Here is a 23,055-nt window from a genome sequence, read left to right on the forward strand (position 1 = left end):
TTCTAGAGGAGATTCTGACAGACAAAATCCATCTGCATTTTGAAAGTGAAGGACTGATTATGGATAGTCAGATTGGCTTTGTACATGAGAAATTGTGTCACAGAAATTTGATTGTGAGAACTACCAAAATCAACTACCAACCCATGAGCCTCCATATCCAATACATCATTCTTCAGAACCTCCGCCATCTCTATCACTATCCCACCACCAGGCACATCTTTCCCTCCTCTCACTTCCACTTTCTGCAGGGATTGCTCTCTCTGTGACTCTCTGTTTCCCTCATCCCTCCCTACTGATCTCCCTCCTGGCACTTATGTGACTGTGACTGTAACAAGTGTTACACCTGCCCCCATACCTCTTCCCTCACCACCAAACAGTCCTTTCAGTTGAGGAGACACCTCAGCTGCGAGTCTGTGTGATCATCAATTGTATGTGGTGCTCCTGTTGCACTTCCTGTACATTTATGAGACCTGATGTAGATGAGAGGGCCGCTTCGTCAAGCACCTTTTCTCCAAACATTGCAACAGCCGGTATCTAACAATGGTCACCCTATTTAATTCCACACTGTATTGTCTGTCCAATATCTCCTATACTGCCATGATGAGGCCAAACACATACTGAAGGAGCAATACCTCCTGTTCCATATTGGTAGTCTCCAATATGATGACATGATCATTGATTTCTCTAATTTCTGGTAACCATTCCCCTCTCCTCCCTTTATCTTCTCTCATTCTGTGGCTCTCTCATCCCTTATCTTCCACTTTGCTACCATTAAGATCTGCCGATCACATCCCTTTAGTTCCCAGAACCTTCCCTTTATTCCATGATCTGCTATATCTTCTGTAAGTCCATAAGATCATAACATATAGGAGCAGAATTAGGCCATTTGGCCCACCGGGTCTGCTCTGCCATTTCATTATGGCTGATCCAATTTTTCCCTCAACCCCACTTTTTTGTCTTTTCCCCATATCCGTTCGTGCCCTAACCAATCAAGAATCTATCAACACCTGCCTTAAATAGACATAAAGACTTGGTCTCCACAGCTGTCTGTGGCAAAGAATTCCACAGATTCACCACTCTCTAGCTAAAGAAATTCCTCCTCATTTCCGTTACAAAAGAACGCTCCTCTATTCTGAGGTTGTGTCCTCTGGTCTTACACTCTCCCACCATAAGAAACGTCCTCTCTATGTCCACTCTATCGAGACTTTTCAATAGATTTCAATGAGGTCACCTCTCATTCTTCTGAGTTCTAGTAAATAGAGACCCAGAGCCATCAGATACTCTTCCTATGACGGGAATCAATCCTGGAATCATTTTTGTGAACTCCTTTGAACCTTCTTCAGGTTCATCACATCCTTTCTAAGATAAGGGGCCCAAACCTGCTGATAATGCTCCACATAAGGCCTTACTAGTGCTTTATAATGTTTCAACATTACAACCTTGCTTTTATATTCTAGACCTCTTGAAATGAATGCTAACATCACATTTGCCTTCCTCATCACAGACTCAACCTGCAAGTTAACCTTCAGTGAATCCTGCTCAAGGACCCCCAAGTCCCCGTGCACCTCAGGTTTCTTGTATTTTCTTTCCATTTAGAAAATAGTCAACCTTTCATTTTTTTTTGCCAAAGTGCATGACCATACACTTCCTGACACTATATTCCATCTGCCATTTCTTTGCCCATTCTCCTATTTTGTCTGTCCTTCTGTAGCCTCTCTACTTCCTCAAAACTACCTGCTCTTCCACCTATCTGCAAACTTTTCAATAAAGCCATCAATTCCATCATCCAAATCATTGACATATATCATTAAAAGAATCAGTCCCAACATAAACCCCCTTGGAACAACTCTAGTCACTTGCAGCCAGTCAGAAAAGGCTCCCTTTATACCCACTCTTTGCCTCCTGCCAATCAGCCACTGCTTTATACATGCTAGAATCTTTCCTATAATACCATGGGCTGATAGCTTGTTAAGCAGCCTTGTCAAAAACTTCCTGAAAATCCAAGTACACATCATTATCCGATTCTCCTTTGTCTGACCTGCTTGTTATTTCTTTAAAGAATTCCAACAGATTTGTCAGGCAAGATTTTCCCTTGAGGAAAACATAGTATCTATAGCCCATTTTATCACGTGCCTCCAAGTACCCTGAGATCTCATCCTTAATAATCAACTCCAACATCTCCCCAACCATTGAGGACAGACTGACTGGCCTATAGCTTCCTTTCAATGCCTCTCACCCTTCTTGAAGATTGGAGTGACATTTGCAATTTTCTAGTCTTCTGGGACCAATCCAGAATCTAGTGATACTTGAACGATTATTGCTAATACCTCCGCAATCTCTTCAGCCACCTATTTCAGAACTCTGGGGTGTACACCATCTGGTCCAGGTGACATCTACCTTCAGACCATTGAGTTTTCCAAGAACCTTCTCTCTAGTTATGGTAACTTCACATATTTCATGCTCCCAGACAGCTGCGACTTCAACCATACTGCTAATCTCTCCACAGTGAAGACTGATGCAAAATACTTACTTGGCTTATCTGTCATTTTATTGTCCCCCATTACTACCTCTCCAGCATTGTTTTCCAGTGGTCCAACATCTACTCTTATCTCTCGTCTACACTTCATGTATCTGAAGAAACTTTTGGTATCCTCTTTAATATTATTGGTGAGCTTACTTTCGTATTCCATCTTTACCTTCTTAATGATTTTTTTAAGTTGCCTTCTGTTGGTTTTTGAAAGCTTCCCAATTCTCTAACTTCCCACTAATTTTTGCTCTATTATATGCCATCTCTTTTGCTTTTATATTGGCTTTGACTCCTTTTGTTAGCCACGGTTGTGTCATCTTTCCTTTAAAATACTTCTTCCTCTTTGGGCTGTATATATTCTGTACCTTCCAAATTGCTTCCAGAAATTCCAGCCATTGCTGCTTTGCCATCATCCCTGCTAGCATTCTTTTCAATTCTGAACCAATCAATTCTGGCCAACTCCTCTCTTATACCTCTGTAATTCCCTTTACCCCACTGTAAAACTGACACATCTGATTCTTTCTTCCTTAGTCGTTTGCTACTATCACCTGTCAGCTTGTGCTCCTCCCCCGTCTCCAGCTTTTGAATCTGGCTTTTTGACCTTTTGCTTCCCAGTTCTGACAGAGGATCTCAGCCCAAAATGTTGACTGTTCATATACTTCCATGGATGCCACCTGCCTGCTGAGTTCCTCTGGCATTTTGTCCGCGTTGCTCAAGATTTCTGCAGAATCTAGTTTAATGCTTTTGTGTAAGTTGTGGTGGAGAAGTTTTGGAAAGAACTTGGAATGGGAGGATGAAAGGAAGTAGTCAGGGAGCCTGTGGGTTGGTGACCCAAGCTTTGGCTTTGCAGCCTAAGGGCACAGTCCTGCTGCCCCAGTCCCATAGTAAAAGCTAAAATGTGAGAATACTTCTAGTCACGCTCTTCTTCCCCTTCACCTCGTGGGAAAACCAGAAGAGCTCTATCATTCAGTTAATAGTTAACTTCAAAGAGTGCCAGTAGTGTCAGATTTACATATTAACAGAAAGGCCAAACTAGTTTAGAGGAGATGTCCTTATTTGCTAATCAGATGAACAAGCTGAAGTGGAAGTCTACAAGAAAGAAGCCAGATAATGATTCATACGTCTTGCAAATTTAACTGCCTACATGGTTTTTGCTTATATTTATAATTCACTCACCCCCACCCCTACTCCCACTCACACCCTGACGCACCAACATGATATCAGTCTCCACATCAACTTGTAAACATGCAAATAAGTGATGATAGTTTTTCTCATGAGTTGGCTGTTCACATTTTCTAATGGGTATTCTATTTCTCATCTATAATTTGTATTTTAGAAAAAAACAGAACCAATATAAATGTAAATTAATTTTGCTTAGCCTATTATGAGGGCTTGGGGGCTGCTTAAACTCCAGTAAACCTCAGTAGGAGATACAAGCTGTTTCTCCCTTTAATTCCAGGAATGACACCCCTTCACTGAATTCCCTCACTGGGATGATATTAGGCATACCCAGGATTGTTTCAGCCACAAGTGGACTGCTCGGCAGTGCTGTATAGTTGAAATAAGATGAAATTTCAGCTTCTTGTTGAATAAAAAGTAACAAAATGTAAAGTGAGTCATATCAGAATTTAAGAGTATCTTTAAAGTCCTCATAGAAACCCAAAGTTTTGGGTATAAAATGATTTATATTTATTTGTATTGAATTGTAGACCTAAACGATAATCATAGCAGTATTGCACAGTCCTTTTACAGAAAATACCGTTACAAATCACATGTTTCACCTTTGTTTGAGGGCATTTTCAAGATGGTAGCGAAAGCAAGGTTGGTGCTGCAGTGAATGTGCAGCTGATCAGGATATCTTATTTAGCGGTTAATTATAGAAAAGGTTTTGTATTCAGTTGCAGTAAAACACATGTCAGTATGTAAATTCTGTTTCTGTGTTTTTTTTGCCTTTTTAATATTTAAATTCTGTTCTAATGATGTTAATGATATAATCCACACTGATTTAGTGAAAATCAGGCATAACTCATCAAATGTGCAATTGTCATTAAAGAAACATAACTGAAGATTAGTGCTATATAACATCATTCTGAGATCTCGCCTGCATGGTTCAAGACTGGGGAAATGGAGCAACTATGAGATCAAATATTTAGCATCTTTTATTATCACAGAATTTTGCTGTCATATTTATTACATGGAACTAGTTTAAACATTAATCAAGGATAACAAAAGCCAAGAAAAACAATATTGTGCAATGAAAATTGATATTACTGATACATATATTATTGTCACAGCCTCCTGCTGCTTCAAGGAAGCTTTTAAATTAGTTATAATTTTTTTATGCACGACATTTTCTTACTGTAGTCTGAATGCATTGTAATTGATTTGACCTTTCACAGTGTTTTTAATTTTCAATCGCAGTTTCATTACTCCATCTGGCACTTTAAAAAGACATCTGGCTCATCATACATTACCAGCTGATTGCTACACCGTTATTTTTAAAATTAATGCATGCTTAAACAGATGTTGTTTTTATAGAAGTATAAGCAGAATTCTGAATGTAATTGAAATGTTCCTGTACAGAAATTTGAAGTCTCAGTGATTATGATTTGCACGATCATAGCTACAGTTGCTTTAAGAGACTTGTTAGGTAAATACTAATTTAGCCTTGTTTCCCTTTATCCGTGTGCATAAATAAAACAGTAATTAGTCTGTACTTTATACAATGGTAACTGGAAGTCAGAACTGTGTTTCAGCTTACAGCTCTTTTTAGCAAGAATGATGGAATTTTTATTGAAAAAGTAAATTATGAAATAAAGAAAATGTGTATACTGTGGTGTCAGCCAACTTGCCTTTGCAAGACCTTAAATCAGTTGGCTGGGCATAGTTTTACACATGTCAAAAACTAACTTGCTATCACCAACCTTAAACATATGACCGTTTGAGTTAAATGGAATATTTCCACAATGCAAAAGACAAGTGTGTTACAATATTTGCAAAACGTTAGAGAACAGTATTAATAATCATAAACCTTGTTTTTTTCTCATATGTATCCTAAAAATGAATTGCAGCAGTTCAGTGAGGGGTGTGCTTGAAGTACCATGCAGCAGGTTAGGAGCTCATACACTGGGACTTATTATTGGTCAACTTTCACCGGCTTCACACAGAATGAAGGTGTGCCACTGTTTGGAGCAGACAAATATTGTCCCATGCACCTTATTTTTTTTAAATTTCAAAATATACTTTATTCAAAAATAAATATATACAATAAACCATTCAATAACTTTTCATCCTTTACATACATTTCCATTATACTCGGTACATATCCGTATTTATAGCCACCCACGTGGCACTCCAGTAGTTCAGCTTAGCATATCATTGTTGAGGGGTATACTCCCCGCCACCCGACCCCTCCCACTCCCACGGGTGGAGAAACCTATACTGTGGTCCTTCCCCACCGGGCCCTTGCGGTGGCTGCACCGAGTTTCAGTGCGGCCCTCAGCACGTACTCCTGCAGCCGAGAATGTGCCAGTCGGCAGCATTCTCCCACGGACATCTCCATGTGCTGGTAGATCATCAAGTTTCGGGCCGACCAAAGAGCGTCTTTCACCGAGTTGATGATCTGCCAGCAGCACCGGATGTTGGTCTCCGTGTGCGTCCCCGGGAACAGCCCGTAGATCAGAGAGTCCTCTGTTACGCAGCTGCTGGGGATAAAACGTGACACTAGCCCGTGCATCCTCCTCCACACCCTCTTTGCAAACTGGCAGTGTGCAAAGAGGTGGGTCACAGACTCCTCCTCACTGCAGTCCTCCCATGGGCAGTGGGGTGCAGAGACGACGTTCCGGGCGTACAGGAGGGATCTGACTGGGAGGGCCCCTCTCACCACCAGCCAGGTGAGGTCTTGGTGCCTGTTGGTGAGATCTGGCGATGAGGCATTTTGCCAGATGAACTGGACAGTCTGCTCAGGGAACCACCCCACTGTGTCCATCACGTCCTTCTCCTGCAGTGCCTGCAGGACACTACGTGCCGACCACTGCCTAATGGCCCTGTGGTCAAAGACGTTCTCCTGGAAGAACTTTGCTACGTAGGACAGGTATGCCGGCAACGACCAGCTGACTGGGGCTTTGCGTGGGAGTGGGGCCAGACCCATCCTTCGTAGCCAGGGCGACAGGTAGAACCTGGGCACATAGTGGTACTTGGTGCCCACATACCTGGGCTCTACACACAACCTGATGCAGCCACATACGAAACTGGCCATCAGGGTGAGGGCGACATTGGGGACGTTCTTGCCCCCGTTGTCCAGGGACTTGTGCATGATGGTCCGTCTCACCCGCTCCATCTTGGATCCCCAGACGAATCTGAAGACAGCCCGGGTGATTTCCGAGCTGTAGGAGCGGGGGACGGGCCAGACCTGCGCCAAGTACAGCAGCCCTGAGAGCACCTCACACCCGATGACCAGGTTCTTGCCCGTTATCGACAGGGAGCACCCTCCCCACAGTCCCAGTTTCTGTTTCAACTTGGCAGTCCGCTCCTGCCAGTTCTTGTTGCACGCCTCAGCCCCTCCGAACCAGATCCCCAACACCTTCACGTGGTCAGACCTGATGGTGAAGGGGACGCTGGATCGGTCGGGCCACTTGCCGAAGAGCATGCACCTTATATGTGCTGAGCATACTATTTGTCAGGCATGGAACAATATTGATGTTAATCATGAAGGATATTTTACTGTGAATACCCTACCTTCAATACATAATGATGAGCGAACAACAAGAGGAAAACATAACATAAAATAAAATAAAATAACATATAGAAAAGATACAGGGCAGCACTGAAACTGAATTTTTATGTTAACTGCTTGGTAGCTTTGCAGTGAGATGCAGTATTTAAATAAGCTATAGTGAGAAGATTTGATTTGTGACAGTTTGGAAATTCAGTTTTGCTACCGGACTGTATAATATATTCTGTTTTTTTTTATTTTATCATCCATTTTTAACATACGATTGGAAAATATATTGCATGGTCCAATTAAGATATTCACTTTGCACCACTTCACTGGAGGCTTGAAGTGGCAGTGGTGACAGATACTGAAATCTCCCCGCTACCTTCCAGTTCTGCCTGATGTGCACTGAGCCTCCAACTAGGAAGGTTGACAGAAATGGAGTGGAGGAAGCTGACACTTCATTAGCATGTACAAACCTTTATTGGCTATTCTGCAGGATGTGGTAAGATCAGAATTAAAGGCGATTGTACTAGTCAAATGAGTGCTTTTCTGGCTAAAGCAAGACAGAGACTTTAATAGTAGAAGGTGACAAAGATTGATGAGGAGGAAAACTATTAACAAAAGTTAATTTCAATTAATGAAACAAATGATTGAAATAATGCAAAAGTTGTCAATAAATCAAAATCTTTGTCTTTTTGTTTCTGTGTGTCTTGATTATATTGATTGTCATATTTTTACCTAGTGTGCGAGTCCTTGTAGCTTTCATCACAAAGTTACACAATGCAGGTTTCAAAATATCACCTGAGAAACAAAGAATGAATAATATTATTGATTTTTAATTTCTGTCACACATATCCAGACATCAAATATTTAAAAAATGCATAATTGTTCACTGGAATCTGGGCTTTTATTTCATTGGAGGACAGATCTCATGATATTCCTGGGCTGGCTTTGTCTTATCACATGTGGTTGATGCCGTCAGCATTATTTATAATTTACCTCTCAAGAGATTTTAAGATGTTTATGAAAAGTGAAGAACAAGTAGGTTTATGTAATGTGAGAGGGAAGGGTTAGATTGGCCTTGGAGTGCATTAAAATGTTGGCACAACATAATAGGCCAAAGGGCCTGCAATGAGCTGTATGTTCTAAGTTTTATGCACGGTCCTGGATTCTTTACATTAAAGTTCACAATTTGCACCCCAGCGATAAGATTCCCTAAATTATTCCATAAATTTGTACATTTTTAAAAGTAACTTTTCATATAGTTTTTATAACAGTCCATATCACATGGATTATCACATCCTTAAAGAAATTCAAGGGATGGTCAGATGGGTCTTCCTATTCTAAAACTTTGATGACTATTTTATACATGATTATACTTGCGTTGGCTATCTTTGAGAAATAAAGAACAAAATACACTAAATAGAAAACCTGAATCTAATACATCACAAACAGAAGAGATTCTGCAGATTTTGGAAACCCAGAGTAACATAACACAACATGCTGGAGGAACTCAGCAGATCAGGCAGCATATACAGAGAGGAATAAACAGTTGACATTTTGGGCCAAGACCCCTCATCTGGACTCTAATACATCACTTTAGGATTTTATTATAACTTTAATTTTGCATCAGTTATCAATTCACATACTGTTCCTGGTGCCTTAAAGAAAACACAAGTAACACGTTCAATATAACCGAGCTGAATGGAGCTCAGAAAGACATATACTGTAACTATTTGGTAAGATTTTTTGACAAATTGTTGGCAGTAGTTGCAGGTTTGAGTATTTTTGTTTATTGAACACACTTCACAACCATTTCCTTTGTATTTTCTTGTAACCATGTGTGGAAACTGTTCATACAACAGATATATTTGACGTAAGGAATATAGTACAACTTGTTTTTTTACCACTTTCTCAAATTCAGGATTTGTTTGACCCTGTATCTAAGTGAGATGAAATAAAAACACAGAGTTCTTAGGTGTAATTTTCATGTGTCTGTAACTGATTATTAGAATAAAATCAAAGATAAGCTATCTACAATCACAATCGACAAACCTTTAGATAAGGAGGGCCCTGCAGGCCACGCCTTTGACTTCTTCAAGATTGTGTTAATCTAAGTGCTTTGTGATAAAATCTGCATGAAAAGTTACATTTAAAGCTAATTAGGTAACAATTTAGAGAAGGAAATAGACAAAGGGAGGATGCAATTTATAAAGGAAGTAATTTTGTAGTAAGTGTTAAGTGCTGATTGGGATGGCCAGGTATTTTTCTGGGAATTATTAAAGTCTCTATTTTATTGATTTACATACAGAGACTCAAAATCATATTTGCAAAAGATACCAAACTTGAAAAATGATGAAAGCAAATGATTACAAAATGAGTGAGACAAAATACACAGGAGGACAGAACAGTGTTGAATCAAGTTTAAAGTGACAAAATGTGATAAAATTGGACTAAAATGCTGAGGAGAATGTGGGCTTAAATGCAGATAGGGGAAACGGGATTAAGTTCACCAAAAAGTGCAAGTACACCTAAAATTGGCTCCAATGTTTGGACCACTGGGTTTAAGTTGGAAGTGTTCAGCAAGTTGCATGCCATCCACTCAGGAGAGGGAAGTCACCAATTTAATTTAATAAAGCTCTAGATTGAAACAACAATTCAACATTCTTTCAGACTAAACTGTGCATGCAACAGTTTCTCAGATTTCCTGAAATTTTCTACTTCAGCCAAAGCAAGAATGCAGAGTGAATTTAAGGAGTTTAACAAAAGTGAGACATGTACAGCAATAAATACCAAGGACTTTTTCAATACTGCTTTTTTACCTTGTACTGCAGCAATCCCGACCCCCCCCCCACCCCCAGAGAACATCTGACAAGAGGCTGGTTGCCACATTTTGAGGTTCTGACACTCAGCTCAAGATTCCTGGCTGCTGTAGACAAGAATCTTAGTATTTGCAATTGTCTACAGTTATCCCTCTCTGTGACAAGCTGATGCATTTTGTTGACGACATGATGTCTATTCCCCGTGCCTTCGAAGGAACACAGAGCTGTTGCTGATACTTTGAGTTTTGCCTTATCTGCTAGTTCACCTCAGTTTTGGTGACCTCCAGTTTACAACTATATCGGTAAGCAGAGCAGAGTTACAGGTTATCATTATTGGCTCTTTATATGCCTTGCCAACTTTTGACATAAGTTAAGTAATGACTTAAAATGGTGTTTATGGCTTTAGCCTCCTTTTAGATATATAACAGTGTAATTTTCCAACTTTCCCTTTGATTTGAAGTGGACATATTTTGCTTGGAAAAATTGTCTTCTACATTTTGCCACTTATAGCCAAATTGATTACTTTAGCTGAACTGATGATGTTAGCCTTTAAATGTAGCCCAGAATGACAATAAGGCAAGATTTCGGTTTTTGTATTTGATAAAGGTTCTCTTGCTTGTTTAGACATGTCTATCCATGAATCCATGTCCACTCAGTCAATGTGGAAATAGGGTTGCAATGACGAAATCAAAGTTCAAAGTTGAAAGTACTTAAATCAAAATCTCCTTACAGGCAGCCACAAAACAAAGAAACCACAAAAGAGCCCCACAAAAGACAAAAAGGTCAAACACCATATGTGCTGAGAGAGAGAGAGAGAGAGAGAGAGAGAGAGAGAGAAAGAAAGAAAGCGAGAGAGAGAAAGAGAAAGAGAGAAAGCAAGAGAAAGAGAGAGAGGAGGGGGAGAGAGAGAGAGGGAGAAATCAAATCGTATAAACAACAAAAGCAAGCAAATACAGTAGCTTCAGAACTGGAGTTTTACGAAAGACACGAAGCCTGGCATCACTGCAGCTGGTACAGTTCGTTCCAAAGCCGAGTAAACGTTGCGAGTCCACAGACATGAAGCCAGGCATCAATACAGTTGGCACTGCAGTCCAGCATAGAGCTGAACAAAACATTGCTTTGTAAAATCTTAAAGTGTTCCGCAGTTGAGTTGGCTTCTGCTGTTACACAACAGTTTCTCAGCAGTCTCTTGTTCAATAAACATGATTCAAACTACCGTCATAATGCTTGTGGCTTGAAATGTTTTTGTTCTTCTAAGGAATGGGGACCTGGAGTAGTATTAACAACAGTATTAACATGGGATCCCGTGCTTGGGCATATGTGATCAGTCCCGACAGTTAGCCAAGGCCTAGGAGTCATCTCAGTAATCATCATCTCCTCTTTTTGTTTTGTATTTTTGTACTTCTGACGATAGTGTGTTGACACCATTCTGTCTCTATCTTTTGTAGATACCAAAATGGCTGATCTAGCTGTCAGCATTTCTTTTCATGGAGCTTTCATGTATTTTCCACAATAATTCTTTTTTTGCATGATGATTCAGAAACCGGTCAATAGAACACCATTGTCTGGTGAGTTGTCATCTCTGACTGACCAATAACATTGTACTGCTGGCACTGTTTGTTTCTTCTTTACAGTCCTTCCCTGAATAAATTGCTGAGGACATAGTTGAAATCCTTGTCTTTGTTTGTCTTTTCTCTGATCTTGCTCAGCTTTATCCGTGTCACATTCACCAGGAATGTGTACTCTCACATCGGGATGTCTCATCTCATGCTGCTCCTGTGGTGATGGATGTGATTTTGCATCTGCTAAAATTGGTTCTTTTCCAGATTTGTGTATCAGAGTGAAATCAGAATGCTGAGGCTTTAAGCACAATCATTGTAGCTTTGTTAGATCTCTATGTAGGTTTCTTTTTATTGATTTGCTGCAGGGGGTCAGTGATTGATTTCTGTCACTAGAGCAATGTGCATAACTCTTCACATCCACATAGTTCTCTTTCTTGTTTCTGATGGTATGAATGCTTTAGATGCTGGTCCTGGGCATTAATAAAGGCCCAGTTCTTTCTTATCCTTAGATGCTTTCATTTCCATCCTATCTGGATGCAAGACAGATTGATATGACAACTGCTCTGCCGGTGACCACAAAAGACTGCTGAGATTTGATTTGTCTCTCTCTCTCCCTCTCTCTCTCTTTCTCTTTTCCTCTCTCTCTCTTTCTCTCTTTCTTTCTCTCTTTCTCTGTCTCTTTCTTTCTCTCTTTCTCTTTCTTTCTCTCTCTCTTTCTCTCTCTCTCTCTCTCTTTCTTTCTCTCTCTCTCTCAGCACATATGGTGTTTGATCTTCTTGTCTTTTGAGGGGCTCTTTTGTGGTTTCTTTGTTTTGTGACTGCCTGTATGGAGACTTTGAACTTTGATTTCGTCATTGCAACCTTATTTCCACATTGTCTGAGTGGACATGAATTCATGGATAGTCGTGGATTCATGGATGTACTGAGACGGCGGTACAATAGTCTTGTACTGCTGTTATAAGGCTATTGAACAGCTCCCTCATACAACATGATGGACACTTGACCTCCCAGTGTACGTCATTATAACTTGCACTTTATTGCCTACCTGCATTGCACTTCCTCACTTTATTCTGCACTCCATTATTGTTTTACTTTGAACACCTCAGTGCACTATTGTAATGAACTGATGATTATAAATAGCATGCAAGTTTTTCACTGTACCTCAGTACATGTTGAAAGTAAATCACCATATACTACTTTGAGGTCCATTTTCTTGCAGGCATTTACAGTAGAACAGAGAAATAGAATCAATTAAAAAAATGCACACAAATGAAGAATGACAAAACAACCAACGTGCAAAAGAATGTACTGTACCTTCTTCCTGATCCAGCAGTGAGAAGAGAGCATGGCCAGGATAGTGGGGTTCCTTGATGATAAGCGCTGCTTTGTTGTGGCGGTACTCCTTGCAGATGAGCTCAGTGATGTGGAGGGTTTTGCCTGTGACGGACTGGGCTGAGCCAATCACTTTTTGTAGTCTTTTCTGGTCTTGGATATTGGTGTTTCCATACCAGATCCATGATGCAACCAGTCAGGATACTCTTCACTGTGCTTCTATAGAAGTCTGTTATTATGATAAAAATAAACCAATTTACCATTCTCAACACTAGCAAGGATCTTTTTGTGACAACTCAAATATTAAAGAATTAGCATCCTTTCTTGTTTGTGATACATTTGTTTGCATTTCCATCTATCCAGATTAAATATCACCAGTTAGAGGTGACAATCATCTGCTGCATCATCGACTCCATGGTTCTAGATTTCTTCAGCAATACCTCCTGTTCCAGTGCACTCTATCTAAACCTTGTCTTTTTTCTACTGAACCATCTTCTGGCTCAGTCTTAGGACAATAGGTTGACATTGGATCCTATGTCAGATGTTGTCAAAGGTGAAGGTTCCTTATCAAGCTTCATCCTTGGCTGTCTGCTTGCCATCCCATTCACAACATGGTGACTTCCTACTCCATCTCCATTTCAAGCTTTTTTACGTCTGGCTGGTGCTCCACTGCCCAACTTTAGCTTATGGTTCATGGCCAATGGTTTACTCCTCATGTGGTATGGATTTCAGTTCTTTGGGAATTGCGACATCGGATCACTGTGCAGGTCTATAATTTCGATACGTGTTGTGTTCTCTGGCTATTGGCAATCCACCGCAGCATGGATTCTTTGACTTGCCTTCTTTTCCATTGGCCCTTTTAATCTTCCTTTGGCAATTCCTCTGTAAGCTGTAACAAAATTTTCCATCTTTCCCCACTGGTTGAGGCTACCGTGTAATCTGCAGCTTGATTCTAACCCACAAAACTTTGATCCCATAAACTCGTGTGATCATCCACAACTCCTGCACAGCCTTTTTTTTTCAAACTGGTTTCAATCTTCTGGGTTTTTTTCTAACTTCATCAACCGTGCTGCCTTTCCCAGGTTAATTATTTGAATAAGCATTGTCTTCATCTGTCCACTGTACTTTTTGCTCTGGCTATACCTGTGGCCTATGCCGCAGAAAGCTGTTCCTTCCTGTTTAAAGCATTCTGTTTATCTGGGTATTCTGAGCCCCAGTTGAGTTGATTCACTTGCCTTTCATCATTTTCCCTGAATTTGCTGGATTGCTTCTAAGCCTTGTAAGAAAGTCAACAGACCCACCTGGTTCCTGTCTTAGGTTTGGAACTCAAAGCTGTGGATCCACTCATTTGACGTTAGTTTTTGACATGTGCTGCATTTTTTGTATATTCTATAAGGACAGTAAATCTTGGAGCCTCATTTCCCGGCCAATGGAAAAACTCAGCCCTTTCTCCTGTTTATTAAAGAATAAAACTGATCTTTTCTGCATCAGCCCTGTTTCTGAGAAAACTAGCATGACATATTACATTTGTGCTTATTTTTTCTTCCAAATGCCTTAACATTATCTTCTATCCACTTTGTTTTGGGCTTGGACAACGTGGTCCTCCCAGCTCTTTCACACTCCTAGGTTGATTTTCTCTGCTATAAGAGAGTTGAACTTGCCATTCTGTACAGAGTGGTACAGTTCTTTATTCAACAGATCACTTCCATCACCTTATATCACTTTACAATAGAATTCAGATTCTGCATTACAGTTAAGGATGTACATCTGTGAATTACATTTTGTTTATTTCAGACTGAGATTCACCTATAGAATTCAGTGGACATCTGAGTACTAGAAGAACAATGGGCTTATCTTATAGATGCTCATTCATTTTTGTAACAAAATAATAGATAGCATCTGCTCAGTTACCATGCTTATAATATTCTCATCCCCATTTTGTTCCACCAAGTCTGACATTAAGTAATGGACTACTCTACATCCCCCCACTGCACACCCTATGCTTCATTCAAATTTTCTCTTCATTTTTATCAATCAACTACTCAAGAGATAAGTTTCCACTTAGCAATCCAGAATAAACAAAATAAAAATGTGGTGCAAAATAACACAATTAAGGAATGGAAATTTAATGATGTCACATTTTGTCTCACGCACACACATCGTATCTGCGTACAAAAGGTTACCTCTTGTTTTCCGACCATCATCAATTAGGGACACCCATGGCTTTAGCAGAGCTGGAGACAGATCATTGCCATGACTACTGCAATGCACTTGGCCAATGACCTTTGGGTTTTGAGACTTTGAGGCCTCACCAGTGATTCCTTTGTCTGGCAATCAGACAGCGTGTGGGTATTGACTGGATACAGAGACGATGAAGGAACAGTTGCAGGAGGCGTGGAGGACTTTAGATAGAGTATATAGCTATGGTCAAGGCACAGGGAAATGATATAACGCTCAGGACTAAATCTGCATGGAGTCTATCATGAATGAAGGTATTAAATGCAATGCCTTTCAAAACATCATAACATTTCCCAAGCCCTTAAAAATTAACACTTTCATCAATGGTTCTGGAATATTGTGACTTAACCAACTTTTTTTATTTCCCTTTACCACAGCATTTTCTACAAGAAATTTCAAGGCTGTGATTGATACCCTGTCTGCCAACTTATATATTTAATGCTCATGTACAATCTGCCTTGGTCTTTAAATAACTATGGTTAACTTCCTGTCTTTTTTGCCTGCTGTTTCTTACGTTCTCCAACTTTAAAACTGTATTTTATTTGCAGCATTTAATATAATGAGAAGATATAAAACATAGATGATCTAATTCAAGGAAATTTAGTGCTCCTTCTTGAAATGTCATTTTTAGTGCAATTTCTGGGATGTGATCATTCTGATAAAGCCCACATTTACACCATCCTTAACTGCTATGGCTTTAAAGTAACACATAGGTCAGACCAAGTGAGAAAGAACATTAGTGAAGCAAATAAGTTTTTTACAACAATCTGTGGTCATCTGTGTTTTTTCCACTCCAGAATTTTAACCAGATTTAAATTCCACAGCCACGATGCTGTTTCATCTGGATTGTTAGTGTACACAAGTCCAGTAACTTAACCTCTGTGTCACTACCATATCCCTTTCACACTGTGGATATTTATTACAGCCACTTTACAAAGCTGCTTGTACTTTGGCTGTTCAATTAACTTTGTCAGATGTCCACTTATATTTTTATAAAACTCCAATCCACTCTCCCACACACTGTTTCATAATCTTGACTAGTATTGAGACTTAAGTAGTTTGCTGCTGGTTTCAAAAGAGCCAGCAGTTTCTTATCAACAATAAATACACAACATGAGTTAAAATGCATAAAGTAAAATTAGGCTTGCGAAACTGAACCTTCAAAAAAGTAATCAAACACAGAAAATTTTTGAGCTAGATTTAATTAATCTCCTTAGTACAAAAGAGGAGTCTCAGATTATTTGATTTTATTCTACATGCTAGGTATGAGCATAATAGATAATTCCAAATGGTTATTTCAACTTGGGACTCAGCTGATTCATGCACGACAGAAAAGATTAGAATCTTTCTCTGAGAAATTTTATAAGAGGAAGTTTTATATCATTTGGTTCCTTTTTTTCAAAAGTGATGGATTTGACAGTAGGCATAAATGCCATGCTGTTAAGAGTAACTAATATATGATGACATCAATACTGAAGGATTAGTGATTGTGACATTATTCAATGCAGCCCTACGGAATGGCAACCAACAGTTTGTTACTGTGAAATAACAATGTTAGTTTATCTTATTTTAGCAAATTGTCCTTAAAAGAATATTGTCGCATTACACAAACAAGGAGCAAATAAAAACAACCACGATTCAGAACTGTCATCATCCTCAAGGTCAACTATTGCTGTTACAAATACTGTTGCAGTCACTAATGAATACATTTAGCCTCCAGAGTCATTCTGCTTCAGACAAAGACCACACAACATCTGTTCTTAAATACAGCTTCTCTGGAAAGCACTGACACAGGCCTCAGGCTTTCACCTGTACAACCCCCCTGCTGTCCCTTGTCCAGATGGCATATTTGTACCTCATGCTTAGTAGATGGGCCCAAATGTAGCCTGCTGGTTATACTTCAGGCAAGAATGCGATGTTATTACACCTCTCTCTCCCTCTCTCTCTCTCTCTCTCTCTCTCTGTTAAATTCACATTCATCTCTGAGCGAAGAGGCAATTCAAATAATGCTCTCATCAGTAATCATTAAAATAAAAAAAGGCAGAAAAATCATACTTTCTTACCACATTACTGCAGTATATTACTGCAAATAAGGAAGACTGAGTGTTTGTCATTTATCAGCAATGTGGGAAATACTTGTTACTGTTCATCTAGACAACCTCAAATTAATTCTTTGAAATATGATTAATATAATGTGGATACAAGATCTAAGTGCAACCAGTGTCATTAGTAACCTAGCATAAATTGTGTTCTGTGCACTTTGGCGCAGAATTGGGGATCATTAAGGGCTTTTGGGACTGATTCTGTGATTGGATGCCTTCCTACTGCTGTTGTTGATGGGAAGTGAGGAACAAAACATTAGCAAGAGAGTAGACAGTGGTCTTGTTTATCACCCAGGGTGCATAACAGATCACCTGTGGCCAGCTTGTGAATCTCAGTATCCTGTCAAAGATCTCAAATGGAAGTTTTACCTTCTGCTGTCATTTCATGTGCGCAGTTGTCACCAATCTGTTGAATTTCATCAGCAAGTACTTAAATGACACTGTTACCTGGATGATGCTTGAGAAATGTATTTATGTTCTAAGAAAAACTACTTAATCAGTTTTAAAATTCAAAGGAATCAGTATGAAATATTTCCATTTTCCTTGTTTCCCCAATTTGTAGTTGTCGCTGATGGCACATGTGTGGGCATACATCCTCCTACCACTAATTCCACATCCTTCAAACACAGGAAGAAGTTCACTCCATTAATGTATAATTGATCTATGATAATAGGCACAAAATCATGCACATGGGCATTTGTTTTTCTGTTTGCAGACACGATTCTTTCATTTTGAGGTAAACTCTGATACTACTGTTAGTGACTGGCATGAAGACCAGATGATGCTCTTCAAATACAAGAGAGCTGTACTTCTCAATAGAGGCTCTAATGCTTGACCAGGAAGAGGGTGTTTTGTTTGGTGAGAGGTGCGGTTGTGGATTTGCAATACAGTTTAGCCAATGTTTCAGAGTTTGATGCCTTGTCCACTTCATTACTTTGACCAAAGAGTAGGAAGCAAAGCCCAAATCAATGGAGGAGCTTGAAGTAACCAAGTGCGGAGGTATGTCTGCTCAGTCTAATTTTCAGGGCAGCACGGCTGCCCTTTGTTAAGCCTTTGCACCAGTGCAGAGTGATAACATTAGAAGAATTAGGAATAAAAATTCATTTGTATTGGGAACAATGTGGAAAAGTGACAATGCTCAGGGAAGTCTCACTAGCCTCTTTCATGTATCAGCTGAAGGTAACCTGTGCTGATCAAATTTACCAGCACACTTAACCGAAGCAGGGAGTCACAACATTGGGTAGGAAGAGCAATCAATGTGAGCCAACCATGAGGGTTGTCATAACAACAGAGAAAGCTTGAAACACTCAGTAGGTCAGACGGTACCTGTGGAGAGACAAAGTTAATGCTTCATGACAAAGGCCTATTGTTGGAACTGGGAAAGAGAGAAACCAAGCTAGTTTTAAGTTGGAGAGAACGATGGATAAGACCAGAGGGAATATTTTTGGCAGGGTAATGCCAGGGATGCTTCGGGGTAGGTTGCAGAGGTCATCTAATGGCTGAATTTTTTTTGGGGTGGTTAGAGAGAGAAATAAAAGTAATGGAAGCTATCAGATCAGAACCGTTAAAAAGTTAGCATACAAAGGAGAAGAAAAATTGTGAACCAACACACACAAAGTGCTGGAGTAACACAGCAGGCCAGGCAGCATCTATGGAGGAAAATGAACAGTGATTGCTTTGGACCAAGACTCTTCGTCGAGGCTCTCTCTTCTGTCGATGGAAAGGTGAGAAATGCAGGCTCTGCAACATATTCAGCTCAGAAAAACTGAGTCAATTTACAGATCAATAACTTTCTGTATAAATGGTGAGTTCTAATCAGACAGAATGAGTTACCTGAAGCTGAAGAACTCACTATTGACAGTGATGTCACCTTGACAACTACAAGATATACAGTATGTCAGGCTACTGTCTATTTAACAACTTTGCATTCAACACTATCATCCCTTCAGTACTAATCACTAAGCTTCAAACGCTGGACCTCTATATGTCCCTCTGCAACTGGATCCTTAACTTCCTCATTAGGAGACTACAGTCAGTATGGATTGGTAATAACATTTCCTCCTTGCTGACAATCAATGTAGCTCACCTCAAGGATGTGAGCCTGAAGACCCACACTCAGTGATTTAGAAACAACTTCTTCCCCTCTGCCATTAAATTTCTGAATGATCTATAAACATCACCTTATTATTCCTTTCTTTTACATTATTTATTTATCTTTTGTAATTTATAGATTTTTATGTTTTTGAATTGTACTTGCTGTCACAAAGCAACAACTGTGACATCATATGTTAATAATAATTACCCTGATTCTGATTTTGATGTTGAGTTTGGAAGGCTGCAATATGCCCAGATGGATGATAAGGAGCTGTTTCTCAAGCTTGTGTTGGACATCATTAAAAAAAGCATAGAAGGCCAAGAGAGAAAGGTTAGAGTGGGATGGAGAATTGTAGCAGGCAAAAGGGTGCTCTGAAATGTTTCTGTGGAATTAACACAGGACCTCCAGAAACCAATGACTCAGTCTGCTTTTAAAGGAGTCCATATTGCAAACGCCAAATGCAATCCAATAGATTGGAAAACATGCAAATGAATGGCTACTTCACCTGGAAAGACTCTTGGGTCTTAATGTTTTAATTAAGCATTTACATGTTAATGGTTTTGGAATGTTTGTGAATGTCAGAACCAAAATGTTTGACCGTTATGGAAATTGGTCCATTGTGGAAGATGTTGCTAGTATTCTGTCAAAGCACTTCTATCAAACACATTGGCTGTACATTTCAATAGAGAGCCCTGTACATTATGACAATTTTGCTAGTTGAGTAAAAAATGGTTTTAGTGGCTGGAAATGTGGCAGCTGTAAAAGCTTTGCTTTTACTTACTACTTAGATCATAAGACATGGGAACAGAATTAGGCCATTCAGCCCATCGAATCTGCTCCACCATTCTGTCATGGCAGATCTTGGATCCGACTCAACCCCATATACCTGCTATCTCACCATACTTGTTGGGGGGACAAGTTGCTCCTGGTGCAGATTAAAATGTCAATTATCTTTACACCCGTGATACATTTGAGGGTTTCCCTTCTACAGAATTGATTTCTTTTAGCTCCAGGTACATTGAGCAAAACTTGTTCCCTAAATCTGACCCCATCTCTGTTCCTATATTGTTTATCTCATCCTTTCCATGAGCTTTCAATGTCGACTTCATCATGTACTGTTTGTAGAAATTACCTTGTAGTCTACTTAGCACAATATTTCACCATTGATAGAGCATTTCCTTTCCCAGTCATTTGCATTGCTTTACCAGAATACTTGCAGCATCTCAATCACCTTGGCCATACTTACCCTGCTCTGCCTTTTCTCTTTAGCTTCACTGGATGTACTTTTTGTGGTTGGCCATCCAACATTTCTAGCCTCGTTAGGGCTAGCTCAGCAATTTTGTATACAGTATCTCTATGTACTTTTTTAAAAAGTTAACTCTGTCTCATATAATAGTTATTTCATCTGGCTGAACTCCCAGATCTCTCAAATAATCGGATGACTAATAAATGAGTCCGGATCTGCAAAAGTGCAATTAGCTGCTAGCAATCCTAGCTCCATTAAGAATACAGTATAGCAAACAATCTTCTCTGTTCTTTATTGCATGTGAAAAATAAGAGATAAAAGTCAACTGTTTCACTTCTAGGTGGGTTGCAATGTGCTTGCATCTGCTACATTTTACGGAACTTTATGGTTTGAAACAATTCTTTGCTTTGGTGTTCAAAAAAGGCAAATGTCAATTTACATCTTTTCTGATCTATCCATCATTTAAAGTTTACTTGTTTGGAGACCAAGTGTCTTGGTGCCTTTACTTGTCTTATACTGTATTTCAGTGGATTCACACAGCTCCTTCTTGCAGTGCACATTCATGTGCGATCGATATTGGGAGTGCTTAGCACCAGGGTTTGTTCTTCTGATTCAGACATATAGCCCAACTCTTTAATTTTATTAACAGTACATCAGTCACCATACTTTGATATCTCCTAATAACTTTCAACAAATAAAAGGTGCTTTATTAAACAGAAGAACCTACAAAGAGAGTTGCATCATTTATTTCTGTGACTACCACACCACAGGCTAACCGGCTCTGTCCAACTCTACTGTGAAGTATTTGTGCGGAAGCCTGTTGGTGACATACTATAGTTCATAAAGCAGAACACATATATGTGAAAGAGAACAAATCCATCTTGTGAAAGGCACCACATTACAAGTATGATGATGAAGAGTTTGAATCAACCTTAGGACTGACTTTAATAAACATATTAAATTAATATGTTGATCTTTACAATTACATCATCAGAATTTTTGCAAATATTAGTGTATTCACTAAGCTGCCTTTTGCTGCAATGTGAACAGTGAGTTTTGGTGAATCATTTAATTGGTGAGGTCTGATTGCCCTTGAGTCTGAGACACTTCTTTGCAGTTGGGTGGACAACTTTCATGTGAGATACTCATGAGAAGAGCTCGATGGATTCATTAGTCCAGGAACGCTGATTGGAATGTCACTGACCCCATCTCAGCTGCAAGTCCCAAATATAAAAATATTGATATTTAGTAGAAAAATGTGAGCATTTGAACTAACTGACTTTATTAATAAAATGTATCCATCGTGTCTTTTGCAATGGCAGATATTACAATTGCAAGCTTGTATTATTCTATGCAATTTTTTAAAGGTTTGAGCATCTCGGTAGGATTATTATTTAAAGCTTCATAGCATTATTATATCTCTTGACAGAATTACTATCAGGCATTAAAAATTATTGATCAAAACCAACACTTAAATATTTAAAAATGGCCTGCAAATCATTTCCTAAATATTGTCTACTTCCTTGACATCCTTCAGAAATGAGTTTCCTGAGAACCACTTACTCTTGGCCATAGAGATCACAGAGCAAAAAAAAATCCAGAAACATGAAGTTCATTTGGCATTAAAAGAAGTGCTTTCTGTTCAGATCTGCTGATGTTTCTGTCCGTGACAGCTTGATTGATAAGCTAATGCGAGAGAAATGCAGGCATTAAAAATTGACTGTATTTAATTTACTCGGTAAATTTGCTGCTTTAATATCTCCAAAGTTTCGGATTTCTGCTGGGATTAATTTTGCGAGATACTGGAGCTAATATGTTCTCTGTGTCATGAATCGTTGGTTGAGTGGGCAGTTTAGATAGATGGGACAGTTAACAGATGTAGTCGAAGTAAACTGGATTCCCAAAATACTCTTTTTCCCCTGACTTTGGTTCTGAGAAGATGTTCTTTTTAGGACTTCCAGCTTAGTTTGGGAAGAATGCGAAAACTACAGATGCAAATACATTTCCCACAGCTGAAAAGGTACAAAGGGACAGATCCTCCTTTACCTCAGAATCACTGGCCACGCAGCCTGAGACATGTTGCCTGTTCCAATGCGACTCTGTGTGCAGACTTTCCTCAGGATCTCAGCTCCCAGTACTTGGGCATGGCAGAGCGCAGTGCAAGCCTACTGCTCTCAGTTGATGAGCCCCAACCATTCAGCTGTCAAATTGTTGATGGAAAATGCCAATTAAAAAAAAAATCAAAATATTAGTTGATTAAATTCAACACACCAAACACACAGTCACACATTGGAACAATTTAAAGACATTTTGAAAATAATAATTCATTAAAAAAATTTAACTTTCTTCTGGTGGCTGATTTCTCTAATTAGTTTGGAAGAGGACTAGTTCGTTGACTGTAGATTGAACCTGGC

The sequence above is a fragment of the Mobula hypostoma genome, chromosome 15, assembly GCF_963921235.1.
Source record: "Mobula hypostoma chromosome 15, sMobHyp1.1, whole genome shotgun sequence".
NCBI classification, from domain to species: Eukaryota; Metazoa; Chordata; class Chondrichthyes; order Myliobatiformes; family Myliobatidae; genus Mobula; species Mobula hypostoma.